The sequence below is a fragment of the Lissotriton vulgaris genome, unplaced genomic scaffold, assembly GCF_964263255.1.
Source record: "Lissotriton vulgaris unplaced genomic scaffold, aLisVul1.2 SCAFFOLD_876, whole genome shotgun sequence".
Lineage (NCBI taxonomy): Eukaryota > Metazoa > Chordata > Amphibia > Caudata > Salamandridae > Lissotriton > Lissotriton vulgaris.
In genome coordinates this window covers 344,555-357,197 of record NW_028240747.1, presented here as the reverse complement: position 1 = coordinate 357,197, position 12,643 = coordinate 344,555, and the positions used below count along the sequence as shown (strand labels likewise).

Sequence of the window (12,643 nt, the reverse complement as noted above, 5' to 3'; positions counted from 1 at the left end):
GCCACATGCCATGGCTTTGGCGTATGTCACTCTAGTGCTGCGCAGATGTGGAGGGCTAGAGCATTCGATAGGGCACTCGGTCACGGAGCCCTTCCACCAGCTTCATGAATGGCTGCTTGCATTCAGGACCGCAGACACGTCGAACGCACAGCTGTTCCATTTACTCTGAAGCCCGCACCTCATATGCCCGCCGCAGTCCATGAAAAAAAAGCTGTTTACAACAACACTCTTAATACCTGCACCTGGAAGGGCCTACCTTTTATTCTACCAATAGGGTTGGGTCAGGTAAGGCGAACAGAAGTGATGAACGCGGAGAATACTGGCAATGTCAAGGGTGAATGGAGGTTAAGAAACGTCCCCGAGTATCATTCTCTCACAAGCAACAGCATTATTTCTCCGCACTAATGCAAAACAAGGATGTTTATTTACACTGTAGGATATTCAAAATCGCAGATGAAATGTAGACATTCACACACAATTATTCCAGACCTTCATGCGAAGATCTCGTGGCCACCCTTACGTTTACTAAATCATTTACAAAAAAGTATTTAATAACAAGCCGTGAGCGTGCACTCTCCCGAACTTCCGGTCTCGGGATGTGCACGCTCACGGCAGTCGTGGGGCGGGACTTCCGTCTTTTGGAGAAGCCCACTCTCACAAAGTGGATGGCAGCAGAAGTCAGGAGAGGCGGCTGAGGCGGTAAGTGGGGCGTGGGGGGCATGGCACCTGTGTGTCAGCGTGTGTGTATGCAGTGTGTGTGTGTGTGCGCGTGCGTGTATGCAGTGTGTGTGCGTGTGTGACTGGAGAGGCATGGCTGACCCTGGCAATCGGCTTCTGGAGATGTGCACGGCTCCGGGGGGCGGGGCATGCGCGTCCACGCTGTGAAATCGCCGCGCGTGCCCCTGTCTACGTCCCTTGAGAGCCGACTTAATCACAATAGGTCTCGAGCGAGACCTAAAAAGGAACAGAAATACACGAGCTAATCGGGCAGAGTCAACCAGTTAGTTAGATTTTCCCACACCTCGGTGCCCTTTCTCCGGCCCTTACGTCCTTTTTTTGCATATACAGCTATTTCCAAGTGGTATGTTGCCATAAATCTGGCAAGCCATTGAGAAAAAGAAGGGGGTTCTGGGTCTAACCAGGCTGTAGCAACACAGATCCTCCAGACGGCCATTGCTATAAATGTTAGGCCCTCCCTTTTCAGATGTGGGGCTTCTGTTTGTGTCCCAAGCATGATGGTAGTATGGTTCATAGTTATTGGCTGGGAGGTGACTCCTCTTAGAAACCCCTGTATTCGATTTAAAGTAGGCGCGAGCTTGGTGCAAGAAGCAAATATATGTATGGAGTTGGCCCCGAATTCAGCGCATCTGGGACAGAGAGTACCTTGGCCGGTCCCCCATTTTGCTATTTTGCTAGGAGTGATATATTAAAAAAAATTGTTTTAAAGTGCTGAGCTTGTAATTTAGCAGACAGTAAAATATTTTGTGAAAGGGTAAGTGAGTTAAAGAAAACATTTCTAGGAGAATCAAGTTTGGTAGACCATTTGCCTGCAATACTTTGCAAATCGTCAGGAGTCTGTCTATTTAGGATGCAGTATAGGAGGCCAATTCGGGGAGTCAGAGGTTTCCGTAAGACATTAAGGACTTCTACCTCCATAAAACCTGAGGTTCCCCCTACCTTTCTAGAGAGAAAGTCGTAGATAGACATATATTTAAAAGCGTCCTCTTTCTTGAGGCTGAATTTATCAATAAGGTCAGGAAAGGGGATAACTCCCTCGTTGGTAATTAAGTCACCTAATTTTCTAATACCAGCCCTGTACCAGTCAGATAAGTAGGCCCTTCCAAAGATGTCAGGGAGATTACTATTATTTAAAATAGGAGAATAGTGATTGTATCTGCCTATACCAAGGTATCTACGAATGCTTTGAAATACTTTAAATGAGTTGAGCAGGGTCTTAAATCTAACCCGTTTAAAGTATCCAAAGGTAGTTTCTCGTAGCAGACACCCCCAGTGGTGTTCCCCCACCAATAGTTGAAAGGGAGAGGGCAACATTGTAGGAAACACATCAGGACGTTCTTTAGTTAGCTCGGTACTATATTGCATGACCGTGGCCCAGTAGTACAAAATGATGTTGGGGAAGGACCAGCCGCCTCGGTCTTTAGGCAGGCATAGTTGTCTGAATGCCCTCCTAGGTTGTGAATATGCCCAAATAAACTGTGTGTAGATTTGTTGGAATTTCCTGAGGTTGGCTTTACTAAATTCTAAAGGTATGGTCCGGAAAAAATATAAAAGTTTGGGAAAATAGGTCATTTTTACGACGTTGCATCTACCAACTAAAGTGAGGTGAAGGTTATTTATTTGTTTCAGTGCTTTCTTGGTTTGTACTGCGAGCGGGAGCAGATTATTGGAAACAACTTCGTCCAGATTAGAAGAAAGGCATACTCCTAAATATTTGGCTTTGCCTACCACCCTCTGATCGGTCCAGGAGATTTTGCTGTTAGTGATTATCTGAGTTTTATTTTTATTAAGAGTGTAGCCAGAGATCTTTCCAAATTTTTCTGCCTCATGTTCTAATTCCGTTATAGCTTTTAGAGGGTCTGGTGATGTAATGGCCAAGTCGTCTGCGTATGCTAAAAATTTTGTATTGAAGCCTTGGAAACGTGTCGGTGGAATGTTGTGATTGTTTTCAATTTGTTTAATAAAAGGGTCCAGGTACAGGACAAACAGCAGAGGGGAGCAGGGGCAACCCTGTCTGGTGCCTCGGGATATCTTCAGTTGCTCGGTTAGTTGACCGTTTATGGAAACACAGGCTGAGGGGTTAAGGTAGAGCGCTTTCACGGCCTGTATGAACTTCGGCCCAAAGCCCATCCTCTTCATGACTGCCCACAAGTATCTCCAGGAAACCCGATCAAAGGCCTTCTCGGCGTCAAGTAGTGTTAATGACATCGGGTCTCCTGCTGCCTGTGCGGCGTCAAATAGAGTAATGGCTCGCCTAACGTGTTCTGGGGTGCCCTTTTTTGGGATAAACCCATGTTGCCACTCTGATACCAGGGATTCCACCACAGAAGAAATTCGGTTTGCCAGTACTTTGGAATAAATCTTAGAGTCGCAGTTGATGAGTGTTATTGGCCTGTATGAGCTCATCTCGAGTGGAGATTTTCTTTTTTGGGAAAAATAGCTATCCTAGCGTTAGACCAGGAATCTGGAGGAGGAGAGGCCCCACTGAAAATAGATGTTATCAGATCAGTTAATATTTTCTGAATTAGGGGCGCAAAGACTTTATAAAATTCCATGGGGATCCCGTCCAGACCTGCAGCTTTACAATCGGGGAGGGACTTAAGAGATTTCTGTATCTCTTCCCAAGTAGGAATAAGTTCAAATATGTCGGCAGAATTTGTAGAAAGTGTTTCAAGATTAATCTATATTCAAGTAACTGGAGATATCGTTCTCAATTATGTCAATCGAATCTTTATTCTCCTCAGTGTACAGTTTAGCGTAAAAGTCCTGAAAGCCCTTGCGTATTAAGTTAAAATCTTTGGTCTCCTCTCCTGATTGGAGTTTAATGGTGTGTATTTCGCTGTTCGACACCTGTAGTCGGGTCTTGACCGCCAAGTGGTGCCCTATACTGTCGCTGCATTCGTAATTTTCTTGTCGTGTAGCGGCCCACTTTGCAGCGATTTTTTCAGAGAAAATTGCTCCAATTTTAGCTCTGATCAAAACAACCTCGTCTTGGATAGCCTCGGTATTTAACCCTGCTTGAATGGCTTGTGTTAATTTAGTTTCGGCATTCTTAAGCTTCTCCTGAAGATCAGAGGTAGCAAGTCTCTCCTTTTTGTTTTTACCCACTGAAAAACCAAGAGTTTCGCCCCTGATGCCTGCTTTAAGTGTGTCCCAAACTATGGTCAGGGGTGCTGTCCCCATATTTATTTCTAGAAAATCCTGTATCCATCCCTGCATATGTGTCTGATATGTTAAATATTGCAGTAGGGCTTTCTCAAAGCTCCAAGTGGTGGGAGTTCTAGGTTTTGACAACCCCTTGATGTTGAGAATAAGGGGGTTGTGATCGGACATAAAACGCGGGACTATCTCAATAGTACTGTTGTTAATAAGACAGGATGAAACGAAGAAATAATCTAGCCTGACAAGAGTGTGGTGAGGGGCAGAGTAGAAAGTATAGCAGGGGTTGGAGGGTTTCAAGCTGGCCCAAGCGTCTTTCAGGCCATGCGTCTCTACCAGATTGGTCAGGGCCTGAAAGACGAGTGGTTTTCTGCCCTTATACTTCCAGGTACTATCGGTAGCCCAATCACTGGGTAAGTGTAGGTTGAGGTCGCCACAGAGAATTATTGGGATAGGCCAATGTGCTAATTCCCCTGACACTAAGTTGAGGACCCCTGGGTCATCCGTATTACTACCATAAATAGAACAGAGTGTAAAAGAGGGACTACCAGGAAGAAGACATTCCGTTATGACCCACCTGCCGAGAGGGTCTGCTTTGGACCTGGGAGTGTTCAGAAGAAGTCTTTTTTCAGCAAGGATTCCCACCCCCCCCTGGTTTTTGATCCTTGAGAGGTAGCCCCCAGGATTTTGAATCCTAGAGAGTCAAGCAGGTATTTCTGTGAGCCTTCGACATGTGTTTTCTGCAAACAATAGATGTCTCCCCTCAAGGTTCTGAGGCCCTGCGAGACACTTTGTTTTTTGGAACGGTCATTTAGCCCACAGATGTTTAAGCTAATGATTCTTAGAGTATCAAGGTTAGCCATTTAAGAAAAGAGTGTTGTTCGTCGTTCGGTGCCATGAAGTATACAGTCTGCTTGTGTGTGTCTTCAATAATTGAGTAGTGAATTAAACTAAACAAAGTATAGTTCCCATTCTTCCAATAAAAGTGCAAGTGCGGGTACCTCCCTCTTCCCCCCCCTCCCCCCCTTTTCTGAGCAATCAGGTAAACCCTGAATGATGGTAATCTACATGAGCCCCAGCCGCTAGCCACGCCGGAAAGACAGAAAAAAAACAAAAAAAACAAAAGCTGTCTCCTCTTGAGGGTCAGATGTCAGGAATCCTTATACAGTTGCTATGTGTGGATTGACAAATATAGGAAAAAGAAACTAAAGAAAAAGATAAGATTATAGCTTATGGGCTTAAGGTGTGAAGGCATCACTATATGTGGCAGGAGGACCAGACATGATCAATAGTCAATAGTCAATAGACATTAGTCAATAGACCACAGTCAGTGATGACTTATAATAGGTGCCTTGCCAAGATTCTGGTCGGGCGGATAGCGTTGGGTGAAGATAGAGCTAGATCTAGAGCTAGAGCTATAGTTTGATTCATCCGTTGTTTTTCTTGGACTTCAATTCTTCTAGGTATTCCCCGGCTTTTATTTCAGATAAAAAGATTTTGGTTGTTCCATTGCGTATAACCTTTAGTCTGGCGGGATTCATGAGAAACACGTCTGCCCCTTGTTGTTGAAAAGGCAGGATTAATTGTCTTAGGCGCCATCTACGCTCGACTGTCTGATGGCAAAAGTCTGGCTTTGCGAAAAAGTTTATCCCATTAGCCCCTTTTTTAGAGTTGAAACGGGTTTTATCGTAGATCATCTCTCTAAGAAGAAAGTTTCCGAAATAGACCAGGAACACCCTCGGGTGTCCTCCAGCTGAATTATGTTGTCGTTTTAGATGAAAGGGGAAACGGTGCGCCCTCTGTACCTCACGGTCCCAGTCCCAACCGGATTCTTCAGGGAAGGATTCTTGAAGTAACTTGACGATGAAACGTCTTGGATCTTCCCCCTCCTTCCCTTCGGGAATACCAAGTAAGCGTAGGTTGTTTCGACGCTGGCGATTTTCCTGGTCCTCCATCTTTGTCATTAAATCGATCATGCAGGTTGTATTGGACTCCCCCTGTTGTTTAGTGGTTAGGGCCTCTGTTTCCAGGTGTTCCGTTCGGGCTTCCACCATGGCGACCCGTTCGCTGATATCGGAGCAGGTCTTATTCAATCGCCTTAGCCCGCCCTGCAACTTTTTAGCGGTATTCTTAGCAACGCGATTATCTGCCCGCACTTCTTCCTGAAAGTCCTTAATGGAGGCCAGAATGGCTGCTAAAGAAGGTTCGGAGGGGTCTGTTTGCAGGTTCTTTGTGTTTCCCCACTGAGTAGAACTTGAATCTTCTTCATCCAGGGGGTAGGACACTTGAGAATCTGAATAGTCCCATTTAAGCTGACTGCGGCGCTTATTCTTGTTAATGGGTTTTTTGGGACGCTGGACTGTGCCTGTGTCTTTGTTTGAGACCTCACTGTCCCTTTCGCTGTCTTCCTCGGAGCCATCCTCTATAGAAGAGGTTGGGGTACTGTCTGACACTGAGTAAAAGTCTTCAGCTCCTGCTTCAGGAGTCCAGGGTATTTGGGAACCGGAAGGCACCACCAGGCTTTGAATGACTTTGTTGGTCCCTACATCGCCAAATTCGCAGGAATTTAATGGTCTTTCAAGTACTTCAAGTACTTCAAGTACTTCAGGGCTGTTCTCTTCTCTATTCTCCTCAGGTGTGTTCTCGATGGCTAGAGATTGTGGGGTAGGCTGGTTTAAAGAGACCGGGGTATCATCTCCTGGATGTATTAGGGCTTGGGGGGTCCCGTTTTGGCCTTTCACGGACTCAGTTAATACTGCCAAGCTGGTTTCCGGAGTGGTGGGCTGACAGTCAATTTTAACAACGTTCCCTGCTTGTAGAACACTAGTGGTTACAATTCCGGCTGGTGGGTTACTAATGGTGAAGAGGGGGGTTTTGTTGTTGGTATTTGGCAGGGTTTTTTTGCCTCCCAGGAATATTTTTGCGGGGGGGATGCAGAGCCTCAGTGATTTTTATGTCTCTGGGAGGAGCCTGGTTTGCCCTGCGGTACCCCCCCCCCCCGCTTTCTTATCCCCACTGACCTCAGGTTTTGTTTTAGGTGCTCCTTCAATGGCAGTAGAAGCAGCACGACCGATAGCGTCCTGGGCAGTTGGTGTTTTCATTTTGGCACCTCTGCGAGCCCCTCAGGCGCTCATGATGACCCAACCAAGTTCAGGAGGTCCTTCCACGGAGCAGATCCAAAGGGCCATAAATCCGCTGTCTTTCCCTCCGTTAAAAGCTGTGCGCGATGCGGAGTAAAGATATGCTGCTGCCGCGGCAGATTTTAAAAAGGACCGTGTTCGAAGCAGGACAGCCCCTTGAGTCCTCTGTGTGATGCGGGCACCGTGTGTGGGCTTGGGGCTTCCAGTCACCTCTGCAGAGAAGCCCCCTCCCAAGAAAAGCTGCCTCGAGTTTCCTGTTGCGCTGTGGAGCTGGCGTGAAAAATGAATCAGCATCCCGATGACAGGCGCAGGACAGCTAGTTGAGTGATTACGCTTCCGGCGTGAGCGGCCAGGCAGCGTGAGCTCAGGCAGATTCCATCTTGCTCTAATGGCATTTCAAACAAGCATTGACAAAGCTATTATGCCTGGTGTTGGCTGCTAGTTTTTAGGCTTTGTCCACGCTTGTTTTTTTTCACAGTTTTTGTAAACCTTTACTGTGGGAAAAGATGCCAGGTATTCAAAAAGCCCACATTCCCTTAGTAGGCCCTGGAACTAAAGAAACATACTTTGTTTGTGGATGTGCTCCTTGTGAAAAAGCAGAATGCCATCACTCACAGTGAAGTTAGCTTAAGGCTGATTTGACCCATGATGAATGCTGTGGAGGGCAGAAGAAAATGTGAATGATATGACACAACAGACCAACAGATGAGGAGGTCTGACTTAAAGCCTGTGTAAGTAAGCAAGAAAATTCATCAAAATGCACACAGTTTTGTTTGTAGCTGGCCGTACTCCAAACCGAATGGGGCATGAACAGAAACCTCTTTCAAGTTCTGTGTTTCTTCCTTAGATAACAGAAAGGCTGTTAACAACATTGGTTTGCCAAAAATCACTTAATTACAGCGCTTTTGCCACGAAGCTCTTCCATTGTCAGACGCAGCCTTGATCACATGAGGAAGCTGAATCTTGATTCAGTCTATATGTGCTAAAAATTCCGTAAACACAGAAAAAATACTTCTTCAATCTATCTAAAGTCCTCATGATTATTACACTTCCCATTTCGGCAACGTCTTTTATTTCAATTGTGTCTCATTTGAACAACACAGTAATACCAATTCTTGTAAACTACTGAGCTTGAAACAAAGAACCCAGGTGGTGTCAATGCATGGGAGACTTTGCAAACCACATTTATAAACACCAAACACTCTCTCTGCTTTTGTATTAGAAGCAGGTATTAGTCAGGGTACATGGTGGTTAGATTAGCCTATTTGGGCATTGCATTGTTTGTATGATGAGTAGGGCTGAGCAGGGCATTTCACAGCAATTAATATGAAAGAAAATGTTAGGTCTCTGGTCCAACCATATGTTGCAGCTAAAAGGAATGTTTTAAATATTGCATAATTGAATCCTACTATGTGAGAATTTCACAGTGAGGAACATTTAAAAGGGTTGGCGATATTATGTTGTTAATAAATACATTGATACATATTTCTGTTAGATTAGACATCCTTATTTCTTGACTAGAAGACTTATATTTCAGCCTGTGTATACCAGAAATCATGCAGAAGTGTTTTAATGCATTTTTAAGGAAGATTTCATTACAAATTATAATTTCACTTAGATGAATTATGAAATGTTATAATCATTTTGATCTTGGATATAATAAAGGAGTATTTTTCTATATGTATGCAATTTTAGAGCAGGAATGCACTTTTTATCTCTGAACCACGATGGCCTTCCCCCTATATGATCAAGGCTGCATCTGACAGCCAAATGCTTAAAGGCTAAAGCTCTGCAATAAATAGATCAAGTGGTGTGGCGGCCTTTCAGTTATATAAGAAAGGAAACCAAAATATATAGACCTAAAATTACAACCAGATATAAGGATGTAAGAGTAACATCAAGGGCACACGAACAACTGATGACATTGAATTCAATTCCCAGGGCAGGCTGAGCCAACAACCAGATTTTGCACACTTTGAATTGTGTGACTCTACATTGGCTAGTGCTTGGTATCTAAGCCCATGGCATGTGAAATGTTGTCTGCTGTTCACTTTTACTTACATATATTTCTTTTTTCCCAACTGCTATTTCAGCTGCAACTGAAAGAAACTTTGACTTGGAACAGTGGAAATGCGCGCTTGTTTCAGTAAGGATTAATTGCTAATGAATGTCACACGTGGCTTTTAACGCATTGTCTTCCATATCCACTCATAAGAGTGAATTAATGCAGATAATACATTCACCCCATCATCGTGCTGTTCTACTATGTGGTTGCAATATTTTCACCATATGCCTATTGTTTCTCTGGATTATAAAACCTTTTTATGACCTTGATTGTGAATGGACACAGAGAGGGAGAAGCCGTACTCGGTATACAACATTTTCCTAGAATGCAATATTTACCAGAAGCATTTAAAACCTCATTGGCCATATTCACTTTCAGAACCTTGGAATTACAAGCTTACTGCAGGTAGTCCTGCATGTATCAGATTTTATCTCCATGTTTTACCCACATAAATTACAGACACTGCAGTGATTATTGCATTAAATCAGTCTGACTGTTTTTACACAGGGTTAGAAATGTAGCCCTGTGCAGGAAATCAGGTCCTCTGACTCTTTTTGTCGCCAGGATAGTCACACTAGCACAACATTCTTCTTTCCCTGGATTGTCACAATATCACTCTTCCTGGTCTGCCAACTGCTTTTCACATCATCAGAATGTTTATATTCTGCAATCAGTTTGGCATGTGATCAGTGCCCCCCATATTCATCTGAATTGTCACTCTGTCACTGTTCTAGTTTAACCTTGTGATGGTCAGGTTATACCTGCCTCTATTCAACCCTTGGTTATCACACTCCTACTTGGTTCCTTTGTAACAGTGTATTCTTTGCCATGCCATCACACTTCACTTTGCTTTTATTGTGCTCCTGGGATGTAATTTTCTTTTCCTTGTGTTCAGTCTTCACCCTTATTAACACAAAATTCAGCCCTAACTCTGGTGATCTAAGAGTATATGGAGCAGATTTACAACCTCGTCCGCCACTTTTGCGTCACTTTTCCCACTTTTCCCATGTTAAAAGTGGCTCAAGGGGCTTGTAAATCAGCCCCAAGAGGTTTGCATTCTGCTCCAAAGTATATGATATAACTGCAAAAATGTGTTTTCTGTCTGGATGGCTGCACTGTAACTCTTTTCACAATAATTTGCAGGCAGCATGCTTTTGGTGCGTATGTTTCTGTGTAAATCACAGCCACTGTAAAGGCCTCCTGTTTCTTCTGACCACTGATTTCATACCACACTATTTACGTGCTGCTCTATGTGTTCTCTGGTTCTTCTGTCCACATATTATTTCATCATTACTGAGGTTGTTGTCAGCTGAAGTTTGTTTACCCATATCTTCTCAAAGCCACTGCAAACATCAGCTGTGGATAGTGCATTTATGTTTATACTATTGCATTAAAGTCTCTCACTGTTTTCTTTTTAGTTCCTGGGGACTATCCTGAAGCAAGCACCATACAGAAAATGTCATGCATTTTTTATGGAAGAACTCACCGCACAGATTGACAGTTTTGCCCATCATGAGAATGAGGAGGTTAGTGCTCTCAAGGGTCTTTTGGAAAGGCAGTTTAACACAAAGTCAGAGAAGGATAGAACTTTGTATTCCAATCGCACTGTGATTGGTAAACTACATTTGTATACTATGGGTGCACAGCACTGGAATTAGTCAGTCAGGAAAATCAGGTATGGTTCTCCAACTCCCTGGAAAAGCCAACCTTTTTAGAGTCAGATAGAGATAAACACCATGAGGTAATTCCTCTCCACCTGACTCGTTAGGAGACACTACATACCAGGACTATACTCATTGCCCTAATGGATCTTCTTTAGCCAATAGGTATTCTTCATGTTAGAGCCACTCCCCATTCAGTGGATGTAAGGTCATATTCATGCAAAAATCAGTGGAGGTACTGTTCCTATTGAAAAGCAAGGATGAAAGAAAGGCAGACAAGAAGGGGGAACCCTAAGGATTATTTCTTGATGCCCTCACACATCAATGAGGATGTCATGCTTCATAGTGGGCGTGCTCCTTGTAAGGCCAGCACTGCAATGCTCCATGGGCCCCACGAAGAGTCGCTTTAGCAGAGATCTTTTTATTTTTTCTGTCTGATGAAAAGTGTCTGTGTGAGGGCATTTTGAATGTGAGGGTTGGAGTGAAAGTATATAGTGAAGGGAAAGGAGACTAAAACTATCTAAGAGATACCAAACTGGACTTTAATATGATGGGTCCCTTGCAAGGATTAAAAAACATAATTTAGTTGGGTGATGTACCCAAGTAGCCTAAAGTGTGGGCAGGTCGGTATGTTTCACGCCTAATGGCCTAAAAAGGATCCACAATGCTTCTTCAGTACCTAAAAAACGGGTGGATAACCCTTTCCCACACCTAAGACGTGACATCCAGTATAGGTATTTTCTCAGAAGAAAATACCCGGTTCAACAAGTTAAAAATTGATCATCCAATCTAGAAAATAAATGAGAATATAAAAAAACACACAGTTAGCAAATGTTTTGTGTATATGGTCCAATGATTCCCTGGAATAGCTTTTCCAGCTCACTGCATCACATTGTCTCCAAAGGTACAAATGTTCATGGTAATATTGGTGCTGATCAGTCATTACAATGTGAAAAATGTGAAAAACACACTTGTACTTACAATATAACAGATAAAGCAAGTGTACATACGTGGAACAGACAACATAACACCAATCTCTGTTGGTGTTACACATCACTTCATGAGTGACTGGTTGTCCTCAGGTGTGAGTGCAGGGTCTTACACTTTGATTCAATGTATTATGCCCCATAGTGCAAAAGCAGAGAGTAGCACTCAAGTGCTAACTGTGGAAAGAGAAATGATAGGCAGTATTTTAGAGAAGCAACCATACTCACATGGTTTCTGCACGGAGAGCACAAGAGTCTATTCTCCTCTGCTTTAAGGTGCAGGTAATTGGAGTGATTTTTACAGGTGTGGTGTGTGCATTTGCTTGAAGAAGGGATGACCAAATTGCCAATGAGGAGAGGAGGGGTAACCTTGAGCCAATAGGAGCAAGCCCCTCACGTGCTGGTGTAACAGAGGTATCATCCCTCATTGGCGGCCATCTCAGAGTGTGTAGTGCTGAAATACTGGCCAACCCAAAGTCAACCATGGTTTTTGAAAGGTGGCATCTAAGCAGTAAACTAAGACAGTTGAAGGTTTTCTTAATGGAAGGTGATGGTAAGAGAAATGTATGGGGCAACTAAGTGCTCACACATATATAGCGACGGGAAGCAAGTCAGGTGCACATAAGTGCTAGCCATCCCTCATGGACTATTCTAGGCATATTGGCGTCTATGTTCATGTAAATATGGGCGGTCACATTTAATAAGTAACACGGGTGGCTAAGTGGTCTACTGCCAATGGATTTGCATGCTTGGAGAGCACTGTTGGGCAAATGGCTAATGAGGATAAGAGAGAAGAGAAGGGGTGTGCTGGAAGTCATAGGAGTGAGACCCTCATGTGCTGGTGTAGCAGAAGTATCATCCTTCAGTGGTGGCCATCCTGGAGTGTGTGGTGCG

At 43.9% G+C, this 12,643-nt stretch overlaps 1 pseudogene; it reads left to right on the top strand.

The window, feature by feature from the left end:
• LOC147672884 (maestro heat-like repeat-containing protein family member 1) overlaps positions 1 to 12,643 on the top strand; it is a 152,504-nt pseudogene that overhangs the window by 116,442 nt on the left and 23,419 nt on the right.